The sequence below is a fragment of the Sminthopsis crassicaudata genome, chromosome 4 (assembly GCF_048593235.1).
Source record: "Sminthopsis crassicaudata isolate SCR6 chromosome 4, ASM4859323v1, whole genome shotgun sequence".
In the NCBI taxonomy this organism is placed as follows: domain Eukaryota; kingdom Metazoa; phylum Chordata; class Mammalia; order Dasyuromorphia; family Dasyuridae; genus Sminthopsis; species Sminthopsis crassicaudata.
This window is the reverse complement of record NC_133620.1, coordinates 323,256,957-323,282,261: the sequence shown is the minus strand read 5'-3', so window position 1 is coordinate 323,282,261 and position 25,305 is coordinate 323,256,957. Positions and strand designations below refer to the sequence as shown.

At 35.6% G+C, this 25,305-nt stretch overlaps 1 protein-coding gene and 1 pseudogene across 1 annotated transcript in view; one reads left to right on the top strand and one right to left on the bottom strand.

The window, feature by feature from the left end:
* PITPNC1 (phosphatidylinositol transfer protein cytoplasmic 1) overlaps positions 1-25,305 on the top strand; it is a 355,282-nt gene that overhangs the window by 80,346 nt on the left and 249,631 nt on the right. The window lies entirely within an intron of this gene.
* LOC141541977 (U6 spliceosomal RNA) lies at positions 15,232-15,331 on the bottom strand (annotated as a pseudogene).

Sequence of the window (25,305 nt, the reverse complement as noted above, 5' to 3'; positions counted from 1 at the left end):
GTGGACTCTAGAGAACACCTGAGGTTAAGGGGGGGCTCAAGGTTTGATAGTATAGTTATATGGTTTCATCATGGGAATTTTTTTATGTGAAAACTACCATCTTGGGGAAAATTGGAACACAAGATTTTTCTTTTTTTTCTTTTTTAATTATTTTTATTATATTTTTTAATAATATTATCCCTTGTATTCATTTTTCCAAATTATCCCCTCCCTCCCTCTACTCCCTCCCCCCGATGACAGGCAATCCCATACATTTTACATGTGTTACAGTATAACCTAGATACAATATATGTGTGTAAATACCATTTTCTTGTTGCACAATAAGCATTAGATTCCGAAGGTACATGTAACCTGGGCAGACAGATATTAGTGCTAACAATTTACATTCACTTCCCAGTGTTCCTTCTCTGGGTGTAGCTACCTCTGTCCATCATTGATCAACTGGAAGTGAGTTGGAGGAACACAAGATTTTTCAAGGGTCAGTGTTGAAAAAATTATCTTTGCAAATGTTTTGAAAATCAAAAACTTCAATGAAAAAAAAAGAAAATTAAGACATGCAAATAGTTGATATATTTGGATTTTTTAAAAAGCTTTTGTGATTTACCTTTTTCCAAGTTTATAAGACAAATGTCTCTGATGAAATTATTTTTGCAAATTGGGTCCATTCTAATGTAATACAGAGTAGTTTATATTTAGTTGTCACATTATCTAATGCTGTAGTAAAAACTCTGAATTAGTACATGTTTTGTTTGTTTTATAGCCAGCATTAGTGAGGGGGAAGAAGGAGGGGAAGAGGGAGAGGAGGAAGAAGGAAGGAGACAGATCCTGAAAGAAATGGGGATAAAGACCAGTAAGACTTTTGATAAAATCTGAAAATATCTCAAATTTCCTCTTGGTCATTGCCATTAGAAGCATAATTATTATTACATTGTGATATTAATTAATAGTCAGTGAAAAAAAGCATTTATTAAGTGTCTACTTTGTGACAGGAATATTGAGAATACAAATAAAAACAGAAAGATAATCTGTGTTGTCAAAAAACTTCTGAAACTAATAGGGGAAAACATTGAGTAAAAGGAAGCTGGAAAAGGGAGGGGAGACAAAAGTACCAGGAAGGGCATGGTAGAGAAAGTCTAGACTGCATGGTTGGGGGATGGATGTTCCTTTTAAATGGCAGTTTGGGGAGAAGTCTTCCAATCACCAGAGTGATGCTGGTACTTCCAATGAACTGCAATGAGTTTCCAAAATGAAGAGGTTTCTAGACATGGTATAAAAAGTTTACAGCCTGCAGATCAATGATAAAGTGATATATGTGAAGAACTAATGGAAAATAATGATTAGGCACATTTTCATGGGTTCTGTTAAGAAGGTTAGGTTTTGATATTAAATCTTATCTGCCAAGCTGGGAACTTTATGCCTGGACAATATTAATAGCCACTTCTGCTGGATTTTTCTATTGGCAGGAGACCTGATTTTTGGCCAGTCAATCAAAATCTGTGACAGTGAAAGTGTGATAGGATTACACAATTGTATGATTAATCTAAATAATGCTTGTTTAGTTTTTATAAGGAAAAGATGAATCCTGATGTCAGTATTCAGGGTCCAGGACCTGAAATATGGCTTCTAAGTCTTTGTAAATACATTGAATTAATCAGAAAGATAGATGCTTATTGCAGAAGATTCCCCAAAATGTTACTTTATCATGAAAATGTAAGTACCTCAATTGAATTTATAAGCAATATAAAAGACTTTCTCTTTGGTACTATCTCCTGAATTTATTAAATAAAATATCAAAAGTTACAAATGATTAAACTGAAACTTTAGCTTGTAAGAAAGTTATTAAGCAGTAAATTCTATCACAGGAACCTTTTATTTTCTTCACTGAGTTGTACCAAGAAAATTCTCATCTTATATAATTTATGGCCATGGCACTGGGGGATTTTCTCAGAATCTTGGCAGCATTAGGTCCTATCATTGTGTGTGTGTGTCACATATAAAAGAAATGTTCAATAATAAGCCCTGATGATAAGTGTTTTTAATCGATGTGACATAACTGTATTCTCCTGCCCTCCTGATCCCCCTTACTTTTGAACGCAAAAAACCCATTCTTACACAAGTGCTGGAATGCCCAGCACAGTTTTCAAGTCAGGTGAGAAATTCTATCTCCCTTTACATTCAATTCAACAAATATTTATTATATCCTGCAATAGGCTCTAGTGATATAAAGATGAAAATTATGTGGTTCCTGCTTTCAGAGAGCTACCTACATATTATTCTTTTTCATGTATTCTATATTCCAAATAAATTGGCCTTCTTGTTTTTCCCCGAATCTGGCATCTCATTTCTCATCTCACTGCCTCTGCAAAGGGCTATCCCTCAGACTGGAATTTTTTCCCCTCTCATTTCCACCTCTTAATACCAAACTTCATTTGAAGCTCAGGTTATGTCTTGTCTTGTAGGAAAGACTTTCTTGATTCCCCTTTTTTTAGTGTCTTATTTCTCTGGGTTGTATTTCTCCCATTAGGGAAGAGAGGATTTTTGAAGCCAGGAATTATTTTATTTTATCTTTGTATCTACAGTACCCAAACCTGCATCCTCAGCTCCTCACTCTCACTTGTTTCACATATATAATCTGTTGTCAAATTTTGTCATTTCTAATAGATCCATCATCATAGATCTACTTCTCCCTGTACAAACAACTTATGCCCTAATTCAGGCCATAATTCATCACTTTGCTCCTGGACTATTGCAATAGCATCCTAGTTGGTCTCCCTTTGTGAAGATTCTCCTTACTTCAATCCATCAATTTCCTAGCTGCCAAATGGATTTTTCTAATGCAGAGGTTTAATTATCTCACTTACTACTTACTAAAACTCCAGGAGCTTCCTTCCTTCCTTCCTTCCTTCCTTCCTTCCTTCCTTCCTTCCTTCCTTCCTTCCTTCCTTCCTTCCTTCCTTCCTTCCTTCCTTCCTTCCTTCCTTCCTTCCTTCCTTCCTTCCTTCCTTCCTTCCTTCCTTCCTTCCTTCCTTCCTTCCTTCCTTCCTTCCTTCCTCCTTTTGTTTTTTTCCTGAGTGTGGGGAGGGCCCACTGGAAAAGAGAAGAAGGATAGAGTAGTAAGTGGTATAAGGTGTGGGTTGTTTGTTTTTTGGCAAAGATACTGGAGCAACTTGCCATTTCCTTTTCTAGCTAGCTCATTTTACAGATGAGAAAATTGAGGCAAACAGGGCTAAGTAACTTGCTGAGGGTCACACACCTTGTAGTATCTGAGGTAGAATTTGAACTTGGGTTTTCCTGACTCCAGGCCCAGTGCTCTAATCCACTTTACCACTTAGCTGCCCCAATTCTAGGGGCTTTCAATGACTTCTAGGAACTCTAATCAATACAATGACCACCCACAATCTGAGGATCATCACAAAACATACTATCTATGATAGATAGAGGGGTGATGAATTGAGAATGCAGATTGAGTTAAATGTGTGAGTATGTATGTGTGTGTGTATGAACGCAGTAGTGTAGGCTACATTTTAGTAAGTTCTGGCTAACATCTCAGCATCATTCAAGTATTTTATCCATTTCTAACCATGTTTTGCAGATAAATATTTTTTTAGTCATTTAGTAGATTTAGAGAAAGTTCAGAGTTTTATGTTCTCAAAACTTGGTATCTGCCTGTGTTATGTGTATGCATACATGTATGTGTGTGTATATTATTATTACTAATAAATTTTTTGACATAGCTAAGGGGGCCTTTAGTTTTGCTTAATTGTACATGTTTGTAATGGGTTTTGTTTTTTTGCTTTCCAAATGAAGGAGTTAGTAGTGGGAGGAAGAACATTTAAAGCTGAATTTAAAAAAAAAATTCTTTTGACATTTAAATTTTTTCACAGCCTGGCTCATTTTTCTATCTTTGCAGTCTTCTTACAATATTGTTACCTTCCAAATACTCTATGGCACAATTGTGTTAACCAACTTATTGCCTCTCCCAGTCACTTCTGCCTAAAATGAACTCCCTTCTTTTTTTTTTCTTGGATTCCCACTTTTCCTTCAGACTCAGTCCCAGGGTGACCTTTTTATGCAGTTTTTTTCTGATTCCCTCAGCTTCTTATGCCCTTTCACCCTCTTAGTCTTATATTCATATTGTATGTATTCTGTACCTATAAATGTGTGTGTATGTGTGTGTGTGTGTGTGTGTGTGTGTGTGTGTGTGTGTGTGTGTGTGTGTGTTAGCTCCGTGAAGGCCAGAACTGCTTCATTTTTTGTTTTTTTGTCATTTTTGTCTTTGTATTCCCAGAATTTAGCCCATGGAACCTGGAATATTAGGTATTTATATTTAATACATGTATATGGATTAGTTGGATATAGGATGTTTAATAAATATTTATTGGATTGTGTTAGAGATAATAAAGAATATTACGCAAGACAGAGAATGTGATGGGGGTAAAGGAGAGATCACAGCAAAGTGTTGTAAGGAAATTTGAGGAAAGGGAGTTTTTCAGCTTAGAAGAGGCATAATGGGGATTAGTGAAGATTTTGTAAGGAAGGAGGTACCCAAGTTAAATCTTAGAAGAAAAAGGAAGGTTTTTTTTTGTTGTTGTTGTTGTTGTTTTTTAAAAAGCATACTGGCATGTGGATTGAAATGGATTGAAAGACATTCTTGGCAGAATAAGTAAACCTGTACCAAGGTAATAACTGAAGCTCAAGATCCATTTTTGCCTGGGGCTCAGAGTATTTGAAAGGGAGTGTTGTTTAGTCTTGTCCTCTTGGTGACCCAGTTGAGGTTTTTTTGGTTCAGATAGTGGAGTGGTTTGCCATTTCCTTTTTCAGTTCTTTGAAGAATTAAGACAAACAGTTAAGTGACTTGCCTAAGGTCGCATAGCTGTTACATGTCTGAGGTCAGATTGGAACTCAAGAAGAATCTTCCTGATTCCAGACTTGCCACTCTCCATTTCCACTGTATCACCTAGCTGTCCCTTAAAAGGGAATGGTATGAAATAAGTCTGGAAAGTTAGGTTGTAGCCAAATTACTAAACTCAAGAGATTTTCATTCTCTAGTCACTGGAGAGATGCCAAAGAATTCAGAGAAGGTGAGTGACATAGTGAGAAGATTATTTTGGCAGTTGTTCTTCGGATGAATTAGAGAAGGGACAGTTTAGAAGCTGGAGGATTGTTAGGATTACTAAGTGAGAACTCAGGTTGTCTGGATGGTGACAAGGTGAGAATTCAGGTTTTCTGGACAATTACAAGGTGAGAACTCAGGTTGACTTGATAGAGGGGGCAAGCTCATTGGCTGGGGTGGTTCTTCCCAGAAGCCCTTGCATTATCCCACGCCCATTCTCTGGGAGGATAAAAAGAGACAGCATTGGGCGCAAAGGGCAGATCGGCCTGGAGAAGGATAAGAGCTGGAGGAGATTCAGAGCCAGGATTCAAGAAGAAGACTCTGAATTGCATCAGGCTTGACGGGGCTCTCTGCAGGAAGGGAAGTCACTTCTTTGGACAAGAGTTAACAGCAACTGCCTGGAGACAACGGTTCGTTACAGGAAGAAGAATCTGTCTGAGAGATTTGAGTAGACACAGCAGATCTCTTCCCAGAGAGCGATCCAGCAGCTTCTGGAGACGACAGCTCGCTACAGAGGATCAGTTAGGGGTTTCATAATAAGTATAGTAATAGTAAGAGGTGGCTTGGATCTGAACTAGGATAGTGTCAGTAAGACTGGAGGAGAAGGTACACTTAGAGAGTCATTGAAATAAAGTCCATAAGATTTGGAAAGTTAATTGTTTAGATGTTGGCTGTGTGTCTAAACTTCTATGTCACATTGAATACTTTACAAAAATTCTGAGGATTGCACTGGTGATTCCACTGTCCATGGAAGTCTTCCCAGGTATTTCTGAGAGTATCGTGCTCATCATTTCTTATAGTACACTAGTATTTCATCATAATCACATCATAATTTGTTCAACTGTTTCCTAATTGATGGGCATCCCCTCAGTTTCCAATTCTTTGCCATCAGAAAGAGCTGCTGTAAATATGTCCATACATATAAGTCTCTTTTCTTTTCTTTTTTTTTTTTTTTTAATCTCCTTTTAGATACATACCTACTAGTGGCAACACTGGTTAATTATTGTCCTTAATTTTTGAAGAGGACCAAAATGATATCACTATGTTAGAATTGAGTTACAGTGTATCCAATTGTGGCTGAACAGATCAGTTCAAGCTTGGAATGCTGTGCCTCAGGTCAGATATAAATAGTTCCTATGAACATTTGGGGTGGATTCTCTAATTTTGCACATTTCCCACTTCTTATGAGCTAATTCAATTCTGCTTTGCTCATAGAGCACAGCCCCTTCTCTGATAAGGGCACACCATGCTGGGCAGTCCTGTACCAGTGTCTCCCATGTCTATAATCAATTCTAAAGTTCTTAAGAGAGTGTCCTCGTATCACTTTTTCTAACCACCTTGTGAGCATTTGCCATGTGTTAATCCTTTATAAAATATTCTTTTTGGCAAGCATACATTTGGCATTCGAACAATGTGGTCAATCTAGCAGAGTTGTGCTCCTTGCAGTAGAGTTGGAATGCTTGGTAGCTTAGTGAAAGAAAGGACTTCAGTATTTGGTGTCTTATCCAAACTGGAGTGGAGGGAGTTTTGGTGCATGATTTTTTGTTTGCAGATGATTGTGCATTCAATGTAATCTCTGAAGCTGAGATGCAATAAAGTAGGAATCAATTCTTTGCTGCTTGTGCTAATTTTGGCCTGACAATTAACACCAGAAAACACAGGTATTCTATTAGCCAGCACCACACCATCCACCATATGTGGAACCATCAGTTACAGCAAATGGTGAAGTTTTGAATGCTTTGGAAAAGTTCACTTACTCTGGCAGTATGCTTTCCAGGAACACGCACACACACACACACACACACACACACACACACACACACACACACATATACATATATATTTGATAATGGGATTGACACATGCTTTGCCAAAGCTAGCTCCATGTTTAGGGGGCTCTGAAGGAAAGTGTGGGAGAAGTGGGGTACTAGACTGACAACCAAACTGAAGGTCTATAGAGTCGTTGTGTTGATCTCATTGTTGTATGCCTGTGAAACTCGGACAGTTTACCAGCGCCATGCTGCAAAATTGAATCACCTTTATTTGAATTTTCTTAGGAAGATTCTGAAGATCACCTGGCAGAACAAATGGTATTGCTAGGTCAAAGGCTAAGTATGTATGGTTTTATAGCCCTTTGGGCATAGTTCCATATTGCTCTGCATCATGGTTAAGTCAGTTCACAACTCCACTAACAATGCATTAATGTCTCATTTCCCCCACATCCCCTACAACATTTATTAATTCTCCTTTTCTGTCCTATTAGTAAATATGAGGTAGTACCTCAGAATTATTTCAATTTGCATTTCTCCAATCAAAAGTGAGTTAGAACATTTTTTCATATGGCTATAGATAGCTTTGATTACTTAATCTGAAAACTGTTCAAATTTTTACTATCAATTGAGGAATGGCTCTTATTTTTATAAATTTGACTCAGTACTCTATATGTTTGAGGAATGAGGCCTTTATCAGAGAAACTTGCTTCAAAAATATTTTTCACAGTTACTATTTATAAATGTATTTCCCTCTGTACAATATTCCCCCTCCCTCTCCTCCTCCCATCATTTATTCTGTTTTCTGTCTCCCTTTACCCTGCCTCTCCCCAAAGGCATTTTGATTCTGACTACTCCTCTCTCAATCTGCTCTTCCTTCTAAACCCCTTTCTACTTCCCCCACCTTCTCCTATCCCCTTCCCCTTCTACTTTCCTGTAGGTTAAGTTAGATTTCTATACCCAATTGAGTGTGTATGCTGTTCCCTCTTTGAGCGAATTCTGATGAAAGTGAAGTTCACTCACTCCCTCCCATCTCCCCTTTCTTCCCTTCCACTCTAAAAACTTTTTCTTGCCTCTCTTATGTGAGATAATTTAACCCATTCTGCCTTTCCCTTTTTTCCTTTTTCCCAGTACATTCCTCCCTCACCCCTTATTCTTTTAATAGCATCTCTTCATAAACTTTCAGCTCACTATCTAATAATGAGATATTTCTTATGAGTTGAGTTACAAGTATCTTCCCATTTAGGAATGCCAACAGTTTAACCTTAAGTCCCTTATGATTTCTCTTTCCTGTTTAATTTTTTATGTTTCTCTTTTGTCTTATATTTGAAAGTCATATTTTTTATTCAGCTCTTGTCTTTTCATGAAGAATGCTTGCAAGCGCTCTATTTTATTGAATTTCCATATTTTTCCCTGAAGGATTATACTCATTTTTGGAGGGTAGATGATTCATAGTTACAATTTTAACTCCTTTGTCCTCTAGAATATCGCATTCTAAGCCCCCTGATCCTTAAATGTAATAACTGCTAAATCTTATGTTATCCTGATTATAAATCCATGATATTTGAATTGTTTCTTTCTGATTGCTTTCAGTATTCTGTCCTTGACCTGGGAGCTCTGGAATTTGGCTATAATATTCCTGGAAGTTTTCATTTCGGGAGGCGATCAGTGGATTCTTTCAAGTTCTATATGATCTTTTGGTTCTAAAATGTCAGGGCAGTTTTCCTTGATAATTTTTTGAATTAGATTCTTTTTTGGATCATGACTTTTGGATTAGGTCAATATGTTTTAAATTATCTTTCTTGCATCTATCTTCCAGGTCATCTTTTTTCCAGAGAGGTATTCACATTTTTTCCCTAATTTTTCATTCTTTTGGTTTTGCTTTGTTATTTCTTGATTTTTCATAAAGTCATTAGTTTTCACTTGCTCAATTCTAATTTTTAAGGAATTATTTTCTTCAATGAGCTTTTGTACCTGCTTTTCCATTTGGCCAATTCTTCTTTTTAAGGCATTTTTCTCCTCATTTGCTTTTTGTATCTCTTTTGCCATTTGGCCTACTCTGTTTTTTAAGGTGCTATTGTCTTTGATTATTTTGTGTGTCTCCTTTACCAAGTTATTGACTCATTTTCTAAAATTTTCTTGTATCCTCATTTCTCTTCTCAACTTTTCTTCTTCCTCTCTTATTTAATTATCAAAATACTTTTTTGAGTTTTTTCATGGACTGATACTAATTCATATTTTTCTAGAAAACTTTGGATGTAGGAACTTTTGACTCTGATATATTCTTCTGAGTGTGTGTTTTGATCTTTGTTATACTATGGTGACAATGGGACTAGACTGTGCTCAGTTCTCACCCAGGTGCTTATAGACCTTTCCTATTGATCCTTTCAGTTGTTTTTCACTGGAAAATTATTTTACTCCTTCTTTTTGTGGCTTTTGCTGTTCCAGGAATTGTTTCAATCCATTATTTAAAGGTGTTCAGAGAGGTTTGGGGAAGAGCTCAAGTGAATCATTTACTTTACTCTGCCATTTTGACATTTTTGGTTCTTTTCTAGTTTTTTCTTAAGTCACATAGACTTGAAGTAATTATTTTCCATTGAAAGCTCACATGAGGGTAAGGTCAGTGTGAGAGGTCAGTGAAATGCCCTGAGAGATTCTGCTCTGCTGTGAAAGGCTGCAAGTGATGATGGGGAACTGCAAACCCATAGAAGACCTCAGCTTTGGGGGCAACCTCACACCTCTTGGGCTACAGCCAATCAGATGTCTTTGATGACTTTGATGGAGATAAGGATGGGACGCCTGCAATGACCTTCCTTCACTGGCAAGTCCAACATAAATGTACTGTGGAGGGAAGGGGGACACTGGGGGATGGTGAGATTTCAAATAATCTTTATGGTTTTTAATGTAGAGTAATTGCAAATTAGGCTTTTCTGCCAACAGGATTGTATATGGCTGACTCAGCCTTGCCTTAGATATTCCCAGTTTTCTGGCTTCCTTCCAAACTGAAAGTCATTTTACTGCTCCTGAAGGGATATTATTTGATCTGAAAGATATGCCTTAGAGGATCTGTTTGAACCTGACTCTTGCTCAGATGTCAGAGTGAGAAAGAAGGGGAGTCTAAAACGAGGGTCTCCAACCCACAACTCCTGGAGAAGTCTTCTTTTGAATCTGGGATTTCTGTTGGTTTTAGCAGAAGAAGAAGATAAAAGGGCATTGCAGAGTGGGCCTTAGGGTAAGAATGGTCAAGAGAAGAACCTGAAGCTTATTAGCAACTGAGCATCTCCATGGGGTGCATTACAAGCTGGTAGGCTCTCTGGACAGTGATGGCAAAGTTACTAAAGTGAGATGAGCAGGCACTGGCAGTCAGCCACAAGTAAATATTGTGTGCCAAATTCTGAAGGATGTTCCAAAGGAAACCTCATCGTTGGGGAAGCTTGACCTCTTCAACAGAAAAGTAAAATAAGCTTTCCCTTCCCTTCCCAGCCCCCATTGAGAAGGCAAGAAATATATCAATTATTCATGTGAAATCATGCAATTATATTTCCATATGAGCTATATTGCAAAAAAAGTAAGAAAAATAAAGATAAAATTATAGTTCAATTTGTATCAAGAACTCATTATTTGTCTCTCTGTAGGTATATGTCATTTTTTCATCATGAATCCTTTGGAATTATCTTGGATCATTGTATTAATCTAAAAATTCCAGTTTCTTAAGGAATACCAAAATGGCATGTGCCAGGCAAATAATATTGGGCATTCCTTATGCAATAAGTGTTCTTAATTTTTTTCATTGTTATGGAATCCTTTAGCAGGTTTGGGGAAACCTATAAACCCTTCCTCAGCATAGTATTTTTTTTTCAGCATAGTATTTTTAAGAGATTGAAATAAATGCTAACTTTCATTGATATCTTGGTTTTAAAAAAGGTGTCATTGTTTCTTTCATACAGGTTCACAGACCCCTTGAAACTATCCTCAAGTTAGGATCCTCTGTTATAATAGTCTTTAAACATGAAATCACTGATTTAAATATAATTCTTGAGTTTGATAGTATTTCAGGCCATATCAGTTCTAGCTAAAGTGAGTCTCAATATTTCTTGTGTATTTTATCCATTTGTAAGTATGACTCAGCCATAAACTTCTTCTTTTTTGGTCACTAAGCAGATTTAGAGAAAGTTAGAGGTTTTCTGTTCTCAAGACCTTATATAATCACTGTAAGTCTGTATTGCTTTTTTGGAGGATGGGGGTGGGGGCATCTGCATGAACTCATTAAAAAAAGGTGCATCTGGCTCAACTATTGTAGAGCACCTGACTTGCATTTTTGTCTCCTCTACAGACTTTTAAAAAGAGCAAACTTTACTGTGACCTGTCAAATGTCAGTCTTTGTGATGAGTCAGCCCATCAGGATTTCAGTGCCTTTCTAGGTCAAGACCACACATTCCTTTGGAAGTGCTAGACCAAGAGTACAGTAGTGACACTATTGTGAATGACACTACTTTAGATTTAGGTGACTGGCAAAAGCTTAGTTTCACTATTTGGAGAAGAACTGTTTCAGGGCATAAGTGACCTTCCACCAGAGGAGGAAAGTTTCAAGCTTTGTGTGAGTGTGTGTGTGTGTGTGTGTGTGTGTGTGTGTGTGTGTGTGTACACACATTCTAAATATAGGTTCAGTACAATACAGCTGATTGAGCAAAAGAAACTAGAGTAGTATCCAAGGGAATATGCTGTACTTTTATTTTTAAAAGTACATTTTCCCAAAGGTGTCCCTAATAAAGCATATCCTGAGCACCTTAGATGAAAGTTTTAGATTACTAAAAAAGAATGAAAGAACAGTTGCTGGCTGAATTTTCTTTTTAAGGGTTTTCTTTACTTCTGGAGTATAAAGCACAGAAATGAAGGGAAGATGAAAGACAAAGCTGTTTTTTAAAAGTCAGGATCTGTCAGGGGAAAAGAAATGGGTGAGAGATTTCTCAACAACAGCAACAAAGAATGGCACTACTTCTCTGGAAATTGGAAAGTGTGTCATTGCTGAAGAAGTTATTTGAGAACTAATGGTAAAGTTATTTGAGAACTAATATTAAGAATGACCATTTGGGTCATTCCAAGGTATGTTTATTGTCTGCATTCTTCATGGATGAACTGTTCACTTTATGTGTATTTATTTCAGGAAAACTGGTGTTTAACATAATTTGAAAGCCCTGCTCTATCAGGTGATTTCATATTAGGAAACAAGGTTTTGTAATGTTTTAAGGTATCATATTTACAATTTGTCCTTAGTGCCTTTCACTCACTGACTTTTATCTGTGTGAGATAAATGAGGGTAAAATACAGAAACCCCCATTTTAGAAGTGGGAAAACCAAGAATTGAGAACCTAACTGATTAGCTTGAGATTATGCCTCTAACTTTCAGGTTCATTTTGTTCTATTTTTGCATGCCTCTCATCAGTTTGAATGGGGAAAATAGTTTTATCTCTGGATCTGAGAGCATCAATTTGGCAGCTTAGCCAGTGACTGGTTATCAAGAGGCTGTCCAAGGGGGCCATTGGGAAAAAAAAATCCATTCTGTGCTGTTATGGTGTCTTCTGTGAGGAAGTTGACTTTAGTACATTTATCGTGACTATAGCTCCTGCTAACTACTCCAAACTGAACCATGACATTTTATTCGTCCCTTTCTCCTAATATAGTTTATTTTCAAATTTTTATTTATTTTTAATTTATAAAATAAAACAAACATTTCCTTAGCATAGTATAATTTTTTTTAAAAAAGATGATTGCATGTGAAACTGCAACTTTCTATTCCTTTTAAATATATAATAAAGTTATCATGTACTTTTTTCATTCTTCTCCCTCGCCCCTCCCCCCATGGTTACCATTAGACATAAGTGTCTCTATATATCTGTGTATGTATACATATACACACATACATATATATGTATGTACAAATACATATATCTGCATATATCCTGTGTGTATGTATTACCATTCTATACATACTTTAGATGTCCTTTGGATATTATTTGTAATAATCAAAATGACTTAGTCATTCAAAGTTGTTCTTGAAACCACATTGCTGTTACTATATACAAGTCTCTTTATTCTGCATGTTTTGCTCTTTATTATTTCATGCAAGTCCATCCATATTTTTCTTTTACTTTTACTTTTTTTTTTTTTGCTTTTTGCTAAGGCAATTGGGATTAAGTGACTTGCCCAGGGTCACACAGCCAGGAAGTGTTAAGTGTCTGAGGTCACATTTGAACTCAGGTCCTTCTGACTTCAGAGCTAGTGCTCTATCCACTGCACAACCTAACTGCCCATCATCCATATTTTTCTAAGATTATCGAGCTCATCATTCTTTATATCACAATAGTATTCCATCACAATTATTTCCCACAATTTCCATTTCTATGCTACCACAATATAATTTAAAACTTTCCATGTTGGAAAGTAATCTAAACCTATGAGTAGTACTCAAATTCTGTAGGTCTGGATAAAAGGGAAAAAAAATTAAATGAAGAAAGCAGCACACCTTGAAGAAAAAGGGGCCTTAAATTCTTCAAATCCATTACTTTTGAGCTTTTCAAGACACAAGCTCTGTGACTCTCTGTTTTCTTGTTAGGAAAACTAAAGGAATTAATGAGATAAATGGTCATGAAATAATAAATTTAGAACAGGAAGGGATCTTAAAAGCCATCCAATATTCTATTTTACTGAGGCCTAGAAATGTCACTAAAAGATTTGCCCAATGTCATACAAATTATAAATAGGAAATCTCATATTTAAATCCAGGTTTTCTGATTTTAACCTTAAACTTAACCGACCATGGTCATTTAGTTGTTTATACTACTATTCAGTCATTTTTACTATATGCTGCCTTATTTTCCTATGTATTTTTTTTTTGGTGTATGCTTTATTTGAACAATAAAATTATAAACCCTTGAAGGGCAGTGCTATGTTTTATGCATCTCTTTATTTCCAGCGCTTAGAACAGGTCTCTACAATTATATGTTTAGTAAATTTTGCTATAGTTAATGAATGCAATGGGAGAGAATGGAGCTATGTTGTTTTTTGTTTTTGTTTTTGGGTAGGAGAGAAAATTTTCTGCAGGATTGAGGGCAGAAAAGAGACTGCGGAAGATAGCCTCTGTCTCATCTCTGATTTATTCCTAGGTGTAGGAGCACAGGAAATGGCTGGGAGAGAGGCTGAGTTTGGGATAAAGTGCTATTCATCATTCTAAGCAGAGTTTAGACTAAGAGGCTAAAATTTTCAGGGGAATCAAAACAGTTGGAGACTGAGTAGGGCTCGAATTAGGGTCAGGACCTTTTTTCCCTCCTTTCCCCCCTTTATTTCGTCTTCCTTTCCCATTTCTCTTGGGTTTGGGAGTGTGGGGATGGATATCTGCCATCAAAAGCTTTGGAATGGAAGATGCAGATTAAAGCATAAGAAGAGAGTAACCCAAGAACAACAGCTGAATGCCTACAGCCCAGATTACAGCTGTGTTCATGGCTCTAGGAGAAGAGCCTAAGCTACTTCTTAAGAGTCTCTAGAACACAGAAAATTTGGATGATGTTAACAGATCTCCAAGGGGTCAGTGGATAGAGTACTGGGCTTGGAGTCAGGAAGACTTGTGGCCTCAGACACTTACTAGTTGTGTGACTCTGGGGCAGTTAATTTAATTCTGTTTGCCTCAGTTCCTCATCTTAAAATGAATTGGAGAAGAAAACAGTAAACTACTCCAGTGTCATTGCCAAGAAAAACCCAAAAGAGGTCATTGAGAGTCGGACATGATTGATAATGACTAAACAACAATAACAGATCTAGCAGATGTAGGAGTTGGCCCAAGTCAGGATTACACAGTTCATTTTAGACAACACACTCGGGGTTATCTGGGCATAGTCCCTGCCGTCTGAAGTTGAAGATCCCAGACCTGGAGGACACTCCAAATTCCCCACGTTCATTCTGTAGAATGATCCAGGATGTTCAGGGCTTATGAGCCCTTTGGTTTTAATTTGTGTTGTGAATTTTTATGAAAAAATTTATTCATTTTGGTTAGGAAGAATAAAAAAAATCAATTCTTAAATGTAGTTTATCTGTATGTAATTTCAGTACACAGTAGTAAGGGTGGGTTTAGGATAGGAAGATAATAAAGAGTCCTGCAGAAGCTATCCTTTTCATATTTTGAGTGACATTTCAGAAAATGCCTGTTTTAATTATGGGTCATAGACAGGTATCTGTCTTACTTTTTTTTTCTTTTGGCAATATATATATATATATTCCTGAAAAGTTCGATGTAAGCTGATTCTTTTGTAAATCAAGTCATCTTAAATACATCAGGAGATTTGGATTTTTTTATTATTAGATATGAATCACTTCATGAATTTGCATGTCATCCTTGTGCAGGAGCCATGCTAATCTCTGTAATGTTCCAATTTTGGTATATTTGTTGCTGAAGCAAGCACAAGATTTGGATTTTTTTTAAAGGGCCTTCCGGGCAGTGTGGTGAAATGGTAAAAATGCTAGATTTAGCAGCAGATTGTCTTTTTGAACTCTGAATAGAAGTTCATTTATATGGTAGGTATTCATTAAGCATGGGCTATATGCAAGGTACTAATGTTAAGATACAAGATTATTTATTATTTTTAAGTTTTTCAATAGGATTTTATTTTTCCAAATATGGGAAAGTTAGTTTTCAATTCATTTTTGTGACATTTTGTGTTCCAAATTTTTCTCCTGCCTTCCTTCACCTCCCCCTTCCCCAAGACAGCAAGTAATCTTATATAGGTTAAATATGTGCAATTCTAAGATACTACAAGATAGAAAAGTCCCTGACCTCAAGGAGTTTATGTTCTATTAGGGATAGGAACTAATGGCAATAATATAGACAAAGTGAATTTGGAGAGTACCAGAGAATTGAGATCAGGATACGCCTGAGAAATGAGGTCATCCTTGAAGCAAATGAAGGCTTTTCAGAGATGGAAGTGTGGAAAGAGTGCATTCTAAGCATGGGATATAAGAATATAGACAGGAGATAGAATGTTGTGAATGAGGAATAAGAAGACCAGTCTGGCTGGCACAATAAAGTGCAGGAAGGGAAATAATATGTAATGATTCTGGAAAAGTCAGGTGAAGCTAAGTTGTGAAAAGCTTTAAAAGCCAAAGATGGAAGTTAGTATTTGATCCTAGAGGTAATACAGAGGCATCAGAATTTATTGAACAAAGGAGTGACAAATATAGCTCTGTGCCTGAAAAATATCACTTTGATCACTATTGATCAGAGAAATGCAAATTAAGACAACTCTGAGATACCACTACACACCTGTCAGATTGACTAAGATAACAGGAAAAGATAATGATGAATGTTGGAGGGGATGTGGGGAAACAGGGGCACTGATGCATTGTTGGTGGATCTGTGAATAGATCCATCTATTCTGGAGAATAATTTGGAACTATGTTCAAAAAGTTATCAAACTGTGAATACCACTTGATCCAGCAATATTTCTACTGGGATTATATTCTCAAGACATCTTAAAGGAAGGAAAGGGACCTGTATGTGCAAAAATGTTTGTGGCAGCCCTCTTTGTAGTTGTAAGAAACTGGAAACTGAATGGATGCCCATCAATTAGAGAATAGCTGAATAAATTGTGGTATATGAATGTTATGGAATATTATTGTTCTGTAAGAAACGACCAGCAGCATGATTTCAGAGAGGCTTGGAGAGACTTACATGAACTGATGCTGAGTGAAATGAGCAGAACCAGGAGATATTTTGTACTTCAACAACAATACTATTTGATGATCAATTCTGATGGTCGTGGCCATTTTCAACAATGAGATGATTCAAACCAGTTCCAATTGTTCAGTAATGAAGAGAGCCATCTACACCCAGAAAGAGGACTATGGGAAATGAATGTGGAACACAGCATAGCATTTTCATCCTTTCTGTTATTGTTTGCTTTCATTTTTGTTTTCCTTCTCAGGTTTTTTTCTTTGTAGACCCGATTTTTCTTGTGCAGCAAGATAACTGTATAAATATGTATACATATATTGTATTTAACATATATTTTAACATATTTTACATGTATTGGACTACCTGCTCTCAAGGGGAGGAGGTGGATGGAAGGAGGGGAAAATTTGGAATGGAAAGTTTTGCAAGGGTCAATGTTGAAAAAATTACCGATGCATTTATTTTGTAAATAAAAAGCTATAATTAAAAAAAAAATAGAATATCACTTTGACAGACTTATAAAGAATGGATTGGAGAGAGGGGAGATTTGAAGCAGAGAAACCAAATATGATGCAGCTATAGTAGTCCAGATAAAATGTAATGATGATCTGAACTTGGGTGGTGGCTGTCAAGAGGAGAGGTAGAACTGACAAGACTTGGCAACTGATTGATTAGGTGAGATAAGAAAGTAGCAACTATCAGAGATGGTTCTGAAGGTGTAAACTTATGTGATTGGATAGATAATGGTGCCTTTGACAAAAACAATAAAATTTGGAAAAGAAGTGGGTTTGGGGAGATATTCAGTTCTGTTTTGAACATGTTGAATTTGAGCTGCCTGTGGGGAAAATCCAATAGATAACTGGTAATGGAGAACTGAGCTGAACATCTTAAACTCATGGGAGCAGAATAATCTCCAAATGAGATAGTAAAACAAAATGAACCTAGGATATTACTGAGAGGGTCCACCCATACTTAATGCACGGAAAATCCAGCAAGGGCAATTAAGAAACACTATTTAGGCAATGTCACAAAAGTTCTCATATGGGAAAGTATCGATTATATTATAGAGAGGTCAGAGGATAAGGATTGAGGCAAGTTCCCTTGAGTTTAGTAAAAAGAGATCATCATGAAAATAATTCACTTTTTAAAAACTTTAGCATATTCTAAGTACATAACTGATAGTTCTGTGAAGGAGTTAGCAAAAATCCTGTTTATTCTAATTTTACTGAAGAGTAAATTGTGGCCCAGAGGGAGTCAATGACTTGTCTACAGTCATTCAATGAAAGAAATGTTGAAACCAACACAGGAAATCATGTTCTTTCCCCTATTTAATAGATGCATTTAATAGATGTTTCCTGATTTAATTGAAGTCATTTTCTTCAAAGAGGGAGGGATTGAAGTGGGATAGGTCATACTCATGCTGTTTATCTTCACATAGTTGTTAGGATTTGTTGTTAGCTATTTGAATGTCAGTTTCTGTTGTTATTTGGGATTTGATAATTAGATCCAATACAAATGAGGATTGCTGAATGAAAGGATACTGTTATTTCTCCCCCCTCCCCAAGATAGCAAGTATTCGGAAATGAAATTGATTTGTTTTACAAGTTAAACATTTTTTATGAGAGCATAATTGTCCTAGTCAGAAAATTACCTGAGTAAATTATCAATCCTGTGTTTTCGCATCTTCCGGTATGAGTTCTTTTTCTTTTCACAGGATTGGTCTTGTTTTCTCTTTTCATCTTTTTGAATTTCTGCATTGAGATTTGGTCTTAATGTTTGCAGTCAAACAGTCTGCAAAATGTCTGTATTGTAATAAATGGTGCCTGAGTTAATTATCACCACTCTTGTTTGCGCCAGGATCTTCAGACCCTCTGCTGTCCTCTAATACCGTTAGAACCTTTCTTTCTAGTTAGGCTTGTTTTTCTTTCTGATTTAGAAGCTGTTTGTGCTTGCCATCTAAGATGACGCTATTGATTCACTTTCAGCACTTCTGATGTGCTCACTCATATTGTGTTGCCTAGTGTCTCTGGTGACCAAGGTCACATCTTGGCAACATGGTTGGCTGGATTTAGAGTCAATTCCAGAATTTGTGGTCTTCATTGAGTTTTCCCCCCAATGAAGCAGAAGGATTGAATTTAAAAGCTTTACTTCTTTCTCATTCTTCTTTCTTTCCTCTTTCTTTTTCTTTATTTTCCTCCCTCTCTTCCTCTCTTCCTTCCTTCCTTCCTTCCTTCCTTCCTTCCTTCTTTCCTTCCTTCCTTCCTTCCTTCCTTCCTTCCTTCCTTCCTTCCTTCCTTCCTTCCTTCCTTCCTTCCTTCCTTCCTTCCTTCCTTCCTTCCTTCCTTCCTTCCTTCTCTTCTCTTCTCTTCTCTTCTCTTTCTTACCATATTCCAGTTAGATTTAGCACAATCCAGTGCAATTCAGAATTTTCAAGCTCACAAGATCCACTAGCCTAAGCCTCCTGGGTAGCTAGAATTTTCAATGACTGTTTAATTATGGTCTTTTAATCAGTGATGGGAAAACTTTATACCTGTACTGCAGACGTATTTAGATGTGATTCAGCCCTTTGTATTTAAATATATTAATCAATATATATTGAAGAAAAGAAAGAATGCTATTTTGGGCAATTGCTGACATTTCTAGTTGACAGAATCTTAATTAAGCATTTTTATTGAATTTCAGTGATTCATGTTGCTATTTTATTTTTTTATTATTAATAATTATAATTGCTTCAGAATTGTACTTTTTTTCAGAAAGCACTTGGCATACATTGATCAGCACAATAACCTTGTGAACACAAATATTATTATTTCCATTTTACAGATTAAGAAATCGAAGCCCAGAAAAACGGAATGATTTGCTAAGTACCAATAAATGTCAGAACTGAAGTTAGATTCTACTTTTCTATTTGGAAGTCCAATACTCTTTTCATGTTACTTCCTTAACTATTAAAGTTTGAATACAGTCCCATACCAAAACAAAATCTTAAGAACTAGGAATTTCTTTTCTTCTGATAATCTATCATACCTAAACACGTATAGAGAGAATTATAGACTGTTTGATGCTGTTGCATCCCACATCAAATATTTATTAACTATTAATTATGCTACTAATATAACAGTAGACTCACATTTTCTGAAGGTAGAATTACATTACCATAACAAGGAACTGAATTATTTACTTTAATACTACTGCCTTCCATCTACTATTATTGCTAATTTATTCTTTCTCTATCTTGTTTGTACCTAATTATCTGTATGTTGTCTCTCTCATTAGATTATAAGTGCCTTGAGAGCAGGGACTTTTTTTTGTATGTTTGTTTTTCTTTATGACCTCAGTGTTTAGCATAGTTGATCATTAATGAATGAATTTGATTTAAACTTCTTTTGTTGTTGTTCATTGATTTTTTAATTTTGTTTGATTTTGTGATCCCATTTGGGGATTTCTTGAAGTGACTTGCCATTTTCTTCTCCAACTCATTGTACAGATGAAGAAACTGAGGCAATCATGATTAAATGACTTGTCCAGGGTTAGACAACTAATGTCTTATAACTTGACCTTCTGGGTCTCAGAAGATATCCCATTAGTATAGTACAGAGATTTTTTGCTTTTTGGCTACAACTCTGAATTTGTAAAGTTATTAGCTAAGTGATAATAGTTTTCCCAATGTTGTTTGAACTTTATCTAGGAAAAAGTCAGAAAAGTGTGTCCTTTTCTACAGGCAAATCTTATTTGAAACAAAACAAAAACCAACAATCTTCATTCCATTTTATAAACTTTCTTCCAGAGTTACTTTGAAAAGCTGTAAGAATAAGTCAAAAGCTGCTTTTGAGAATGATTAGGAATGAAACATATAGAGATTAAATAAATAATCATTGAGTAAATTAAGGGGATTATAAAAATATTGTGCAGAAGTATAGCATCATTCTGGTTTCATTCTATGAATGGTTTCATTCACTGAATGAGCTGGAAAATCTATCATGTGGAAGATACAAGAGTAGGTTTGTTCTGACTGGCATTGAAGGCAGAATTAGAAGGCAGAGTGAAAGTTGCAGATATCCATTTTTTATTTTGATATAAGTAAAACTTTCTGCCAAACTGGAGCAATCCCAAAGTGGGATAGGCTTTCTGAAATGCTGTTGAGTTCTCTATGGCTAGAGGTGTTAAAGTGGAGAGTCAACGATAAGTTTAAGTTGGAATAGATAATTCCTGAGATCCCTTTCATCTTTTTTTATTATTAAAGCTTTTTATTTTCAAAACATATAGATGGATAATTTTTCAATATTGACTCTTGCATAGCCTTGTGTTCCAAATTTTTCCCTCCTTCCCTCACCCCTCCCCTAGATGACAAGCAATCCAATATATTATATATGTTAAAATATATATTAAATCCAATATATATAAACATATTTATATAATTATCTTGCTGCATAAGAAAAATTAGATCAAAAAGGAAAGAAAATGAGTAAGAAAACAAAATGCAAGTGAACAACAAAAAGAATGAGAATGTTATTTGTGGAGATCCCTTTCATCTTTAAGACTTTGTGAATCCATGAAAATTTAGAACACAATTCTTCTTTCCATATCTCCAGTTGAAGTTTTTCTTATTTTTAAAAAATATGTTAATATATAAGTGTGTGTGTGTGTGTGTGTGTGTGTGTGTGTGTTTCACACCAGCATATGGGAACTGAGATCTGAAAGCAAAATGTTTCTCGAAGGTGTGGAAAACATTCTTGGAATAATGCCAAGTGTAATTCTTGCCCTTCGAGGACAGAAAGCTTCATTGTAAAATTAGGATTGGCAGAGTGCAAAATTTAAAAATAATGCCCTTTATTTTAAAATCAACAATAACAAATGCCCTCAACTTATGATAACCTAGTCAATTAACAGTTCAGAAATAAAAAGAGTGAAGAAATTAACTTATTAAAAAAAAACTAATCCCTTTTATTTCTTATATCCTCTAATTTCATTCTTGGTTTATTATTATTAATTATAAGTCATTAGTAGAACAAATAAAACCCCAAAGCTAATTATTAGTAAACTCACATTGTGTCAAGATTGACTTTCCTGATTTGAAGCTTTTTTTTTTTTTTTTTTTTTTTTTTTTTTTTTTAATATGGACAATTAAGGAATTGTTTTTGCTTAACTATGCTAACTTGTTATGTGGGAAAAAATGATTTATATTAGTTTATGCTTAAGAACGAAGACTCTCAAACCACCATGAATACAGGAAATTTCCCATGACATTTCTCTCCTATTTTAATCTATTGAGTAGTAAATTTACCTTTGTGGTGAGATGACCTTACTAAAATTAATTAGCCTGATCTCTAGATTTTAGGTTCTTAAACTTGGTTTGCAACCCCTTAAGGGGTCTCATAACTAAATGTGGGAATTGTGAAATTATGATTTATTGTCAGTAAATGTCTATTTTGTATACCTATATATATATATATATATATATATATGTGTGTGTGTGTGTGTGTGTGTGTGTGTATGTGTATGTATGTATGTATGTAAAAGTTTAAAAGTTTCTTGTCAACCCAAAGATACCAACATTAGGGATAAAAATACATTATTTGAAAAAAACTGTTGGGAAAACTGGAAATTAGTATGCCAGAAACTAGATATGGATCCACACTTAACACCATATACCAAGATAAGATCAAAAGGGGTCCATGATTTAGGCATAAAGAATGAGATCATAAATAGATTAGAGAAACAGAGGATAGTCTACCTCTCAGACCTGTGGAGGAGGAAGGAATTTATGACCAGAGGAGAACTAGAGATCATTATTGATCACAAAATAGAAGATTTTGATTACATCAAACTAAAAAGTTTCTGTACAAACAATACTAATGCAAACAAGATTAGAAGGGAAGTAACAAATTGGGAAAATATTTTTACAGTTAAAGGCTCTGACAAAATATATTAGAGAACTGACCCTAATTTATAAGAAATCAAACCATTCTCCAATTGATAAATGGTCAAAGGATATGAACAGACAATTCTCAGATAATGAAATTGAAACTATTTCCACTCATATGAAAGAGTGTTCCAAATCACTACTGATCAGAGAAATGCAAATTAAGACAACTCTGAGATACCACTACACACCTGTCAGATTGGCTAAGATGACAGGAACAGATAATGATGAATGTTGGAGGGGATGTGGGAAAACTGGGACACTAATACACTGTTGGTGGAGTTGTGAAAGAATCCGGCCATTCTGGAGAGCAATCTGGAACTATGCCCCAAAAGTTATCAAATTGTGCCTACCCTTTGATCCAGCAGTGCTGCTATTGGGCTTATATCCCAAAGAAATACTAAAGAGGGGAAAGGGACCTGTATGTGCCAAAATGTTTGTGGCAGTGCTTTTTGTTGTAGCTAGAAACTGGAAAATGAATGGATGTCCATCAATTGGAGAATGGTTGGGTAAATTATGGTATATGAATGTTATGGAATATTATTGCTCTGTAAGAAATGAGCAGCAGGAGGAATTCAGAGAGGCCTGGAGAGACTTAAATCAACTGATGCTGAGTGAAATGAGCAGAACCAGGAGATCGCTGTACACTTCAATGCTGTATGAAGATGTATTCTGATAGAAGTGGATATCGTCAACATAAAGAAGATCCAACTCACTTCCAGCTGATCGATGATGGACAGAAACAACTACACCCAGAGAAGGAACACTGGGAATTGAATGTAAACTGTTAGCATTACTGTCTATCTACCCAGGTTACTTATACCTTCAGAATCCAATTCTTAATGTGCAATAAGAAAAATTGGATTTACACACATATATTATATCTAGGTTACACTGTAACACATGTAAAATGTATAAGATGGCCTGTCATCTAGGGGAGGGAGCAGAGAGAGGGAGGGGAAAATCTGGAAAAATAAATATAAGGGATAATGTTATAAAAAAATTACTCATGCATATATACTGTCAAAAAATGTATAATTATAAAATTAATAAAAAAAGTTTCTTGTCATTGGTTCTCATCAACAATAAGGTGATTCAGACCAGTTCCAATGGTCTTATGATGAAGAAAACCATCTGCATCCAGAGAGAGGACAGTGGGAACTGATATGGACCACAACAAAGTATTTTCACTCTTTTTGTTGTTGCTTGAATTTTGTTTTCTTTCTCACTTTTTTCCCTTTTTGATCTGATTTTTCTTGTGCAGCAAGATATTTGTGGAAATATTTATGGAGGAATTGCACATGGTTTAACATATATTGGATTTTTGTTGACTCAGGGAGAGGGGTGGGAGGAAAGGAGGGAAAAATTAGAATACAGGATTTTATAGGGAAGAAGTTTGTAGGATAAATGTAAATATTTATATTTTGAAAATAAAAAAGCTTTAATTTTTTTATTAAAGCTTTTTATTTTTCAAAACAGTGGACAATTCTTCAACATTAACCCTTGCAAAACTCTGTGTTCCAATTTTCCCCCCTTCCTCCAGGCTCTCCCCTAGATGGCAAGTAGTCCAATATATGATAAACATGGTAGAAATATATGTTAAATCCAATATATGTATATGTATTTATACAATTATCCTGCTGCACAAGGAAAAAAAGAAGTAAAATAAAATGTAAGCAAACAACAACAAAAAGAGTTAAAATGCTATGTTGTGAACCACATTCATTTCCCTCAGTCCTCTCTCTGGGTGTAGATGGCTCTCTTTACTGAACAATTGGAACTGGCATCAATCATCTCATTATTGAAAAGAGTCACATCCAACAGAATTGATCATCATATAATATTGTTGAAGTGTATAATGATCTCCTGGTCCTGCTTATTTCACTCAGCATCAGTTCATGTATGTCTCTCCAGGCCTTTCTGAAATCATACTGATGGCCGTTTCTTACAGAACAATAATATTCCATAACATTCATATACCACAATTTATTCAGCTATTCTCCAATTGATGGGCATCCATTCAGTTTCCAGTTTCTTGCCACTACAAAGAGGGCTGCCACAAACATAAAAAAGCTTTAATTAAAAAAATAGAGTTAAAAATTTTTCTTGTCATGTAAAAATTTCGTGGGCTTAAAAGGGCAGTGAGTTTAAATTTAAGAAGCCCTGCTCTACATCACCAGTATCAGTTAGTATTGATGTTGACTTTAAAAGTCCTGCATTGAATTAGTGACACCAATAGAAATTAAAAACAGCTTATATAAGTACCAAGTTTATCCATTCCTGCACCTAAAACACAATGGTTAGCTTCTTGCCCTGATTTTAGCCAATATTTACTGTAGAATATCTTTCCCCTCGAATTCCATGCTCTAAATTTTTAGAAATTGCCAAACTAATTCCATTTTCCCTCAGTTTTCTGCCATAGTTCACAGAATATTCTACACAAATGATGTCAATATGAAGAATATGGAAACATATTTAGAAGCATTGTACATTTTTAACCTATGTTTGCTGTCTTGGGAGGGGAGAAAAGGGAGACAGAGGGAGAAAAGTTTGGAACACAAGGTTTTGCAAAGGTGAATGCTGAAAACTATTTCTGAATGTATTTTGAAAAGTAAAAAAACTATTAAGCAATATAGTTTATGATTGAATAAGAAAGTGCTAGTCCACTTTTATCACTTTAGCACCAATGTAGAAAATTCAGAGAAAGGAAAAACCTTGTAATAAATAACTAGGTAAATAATACTTTATACAATAGCCATGTCCAAAAATATAAACCTGTTTC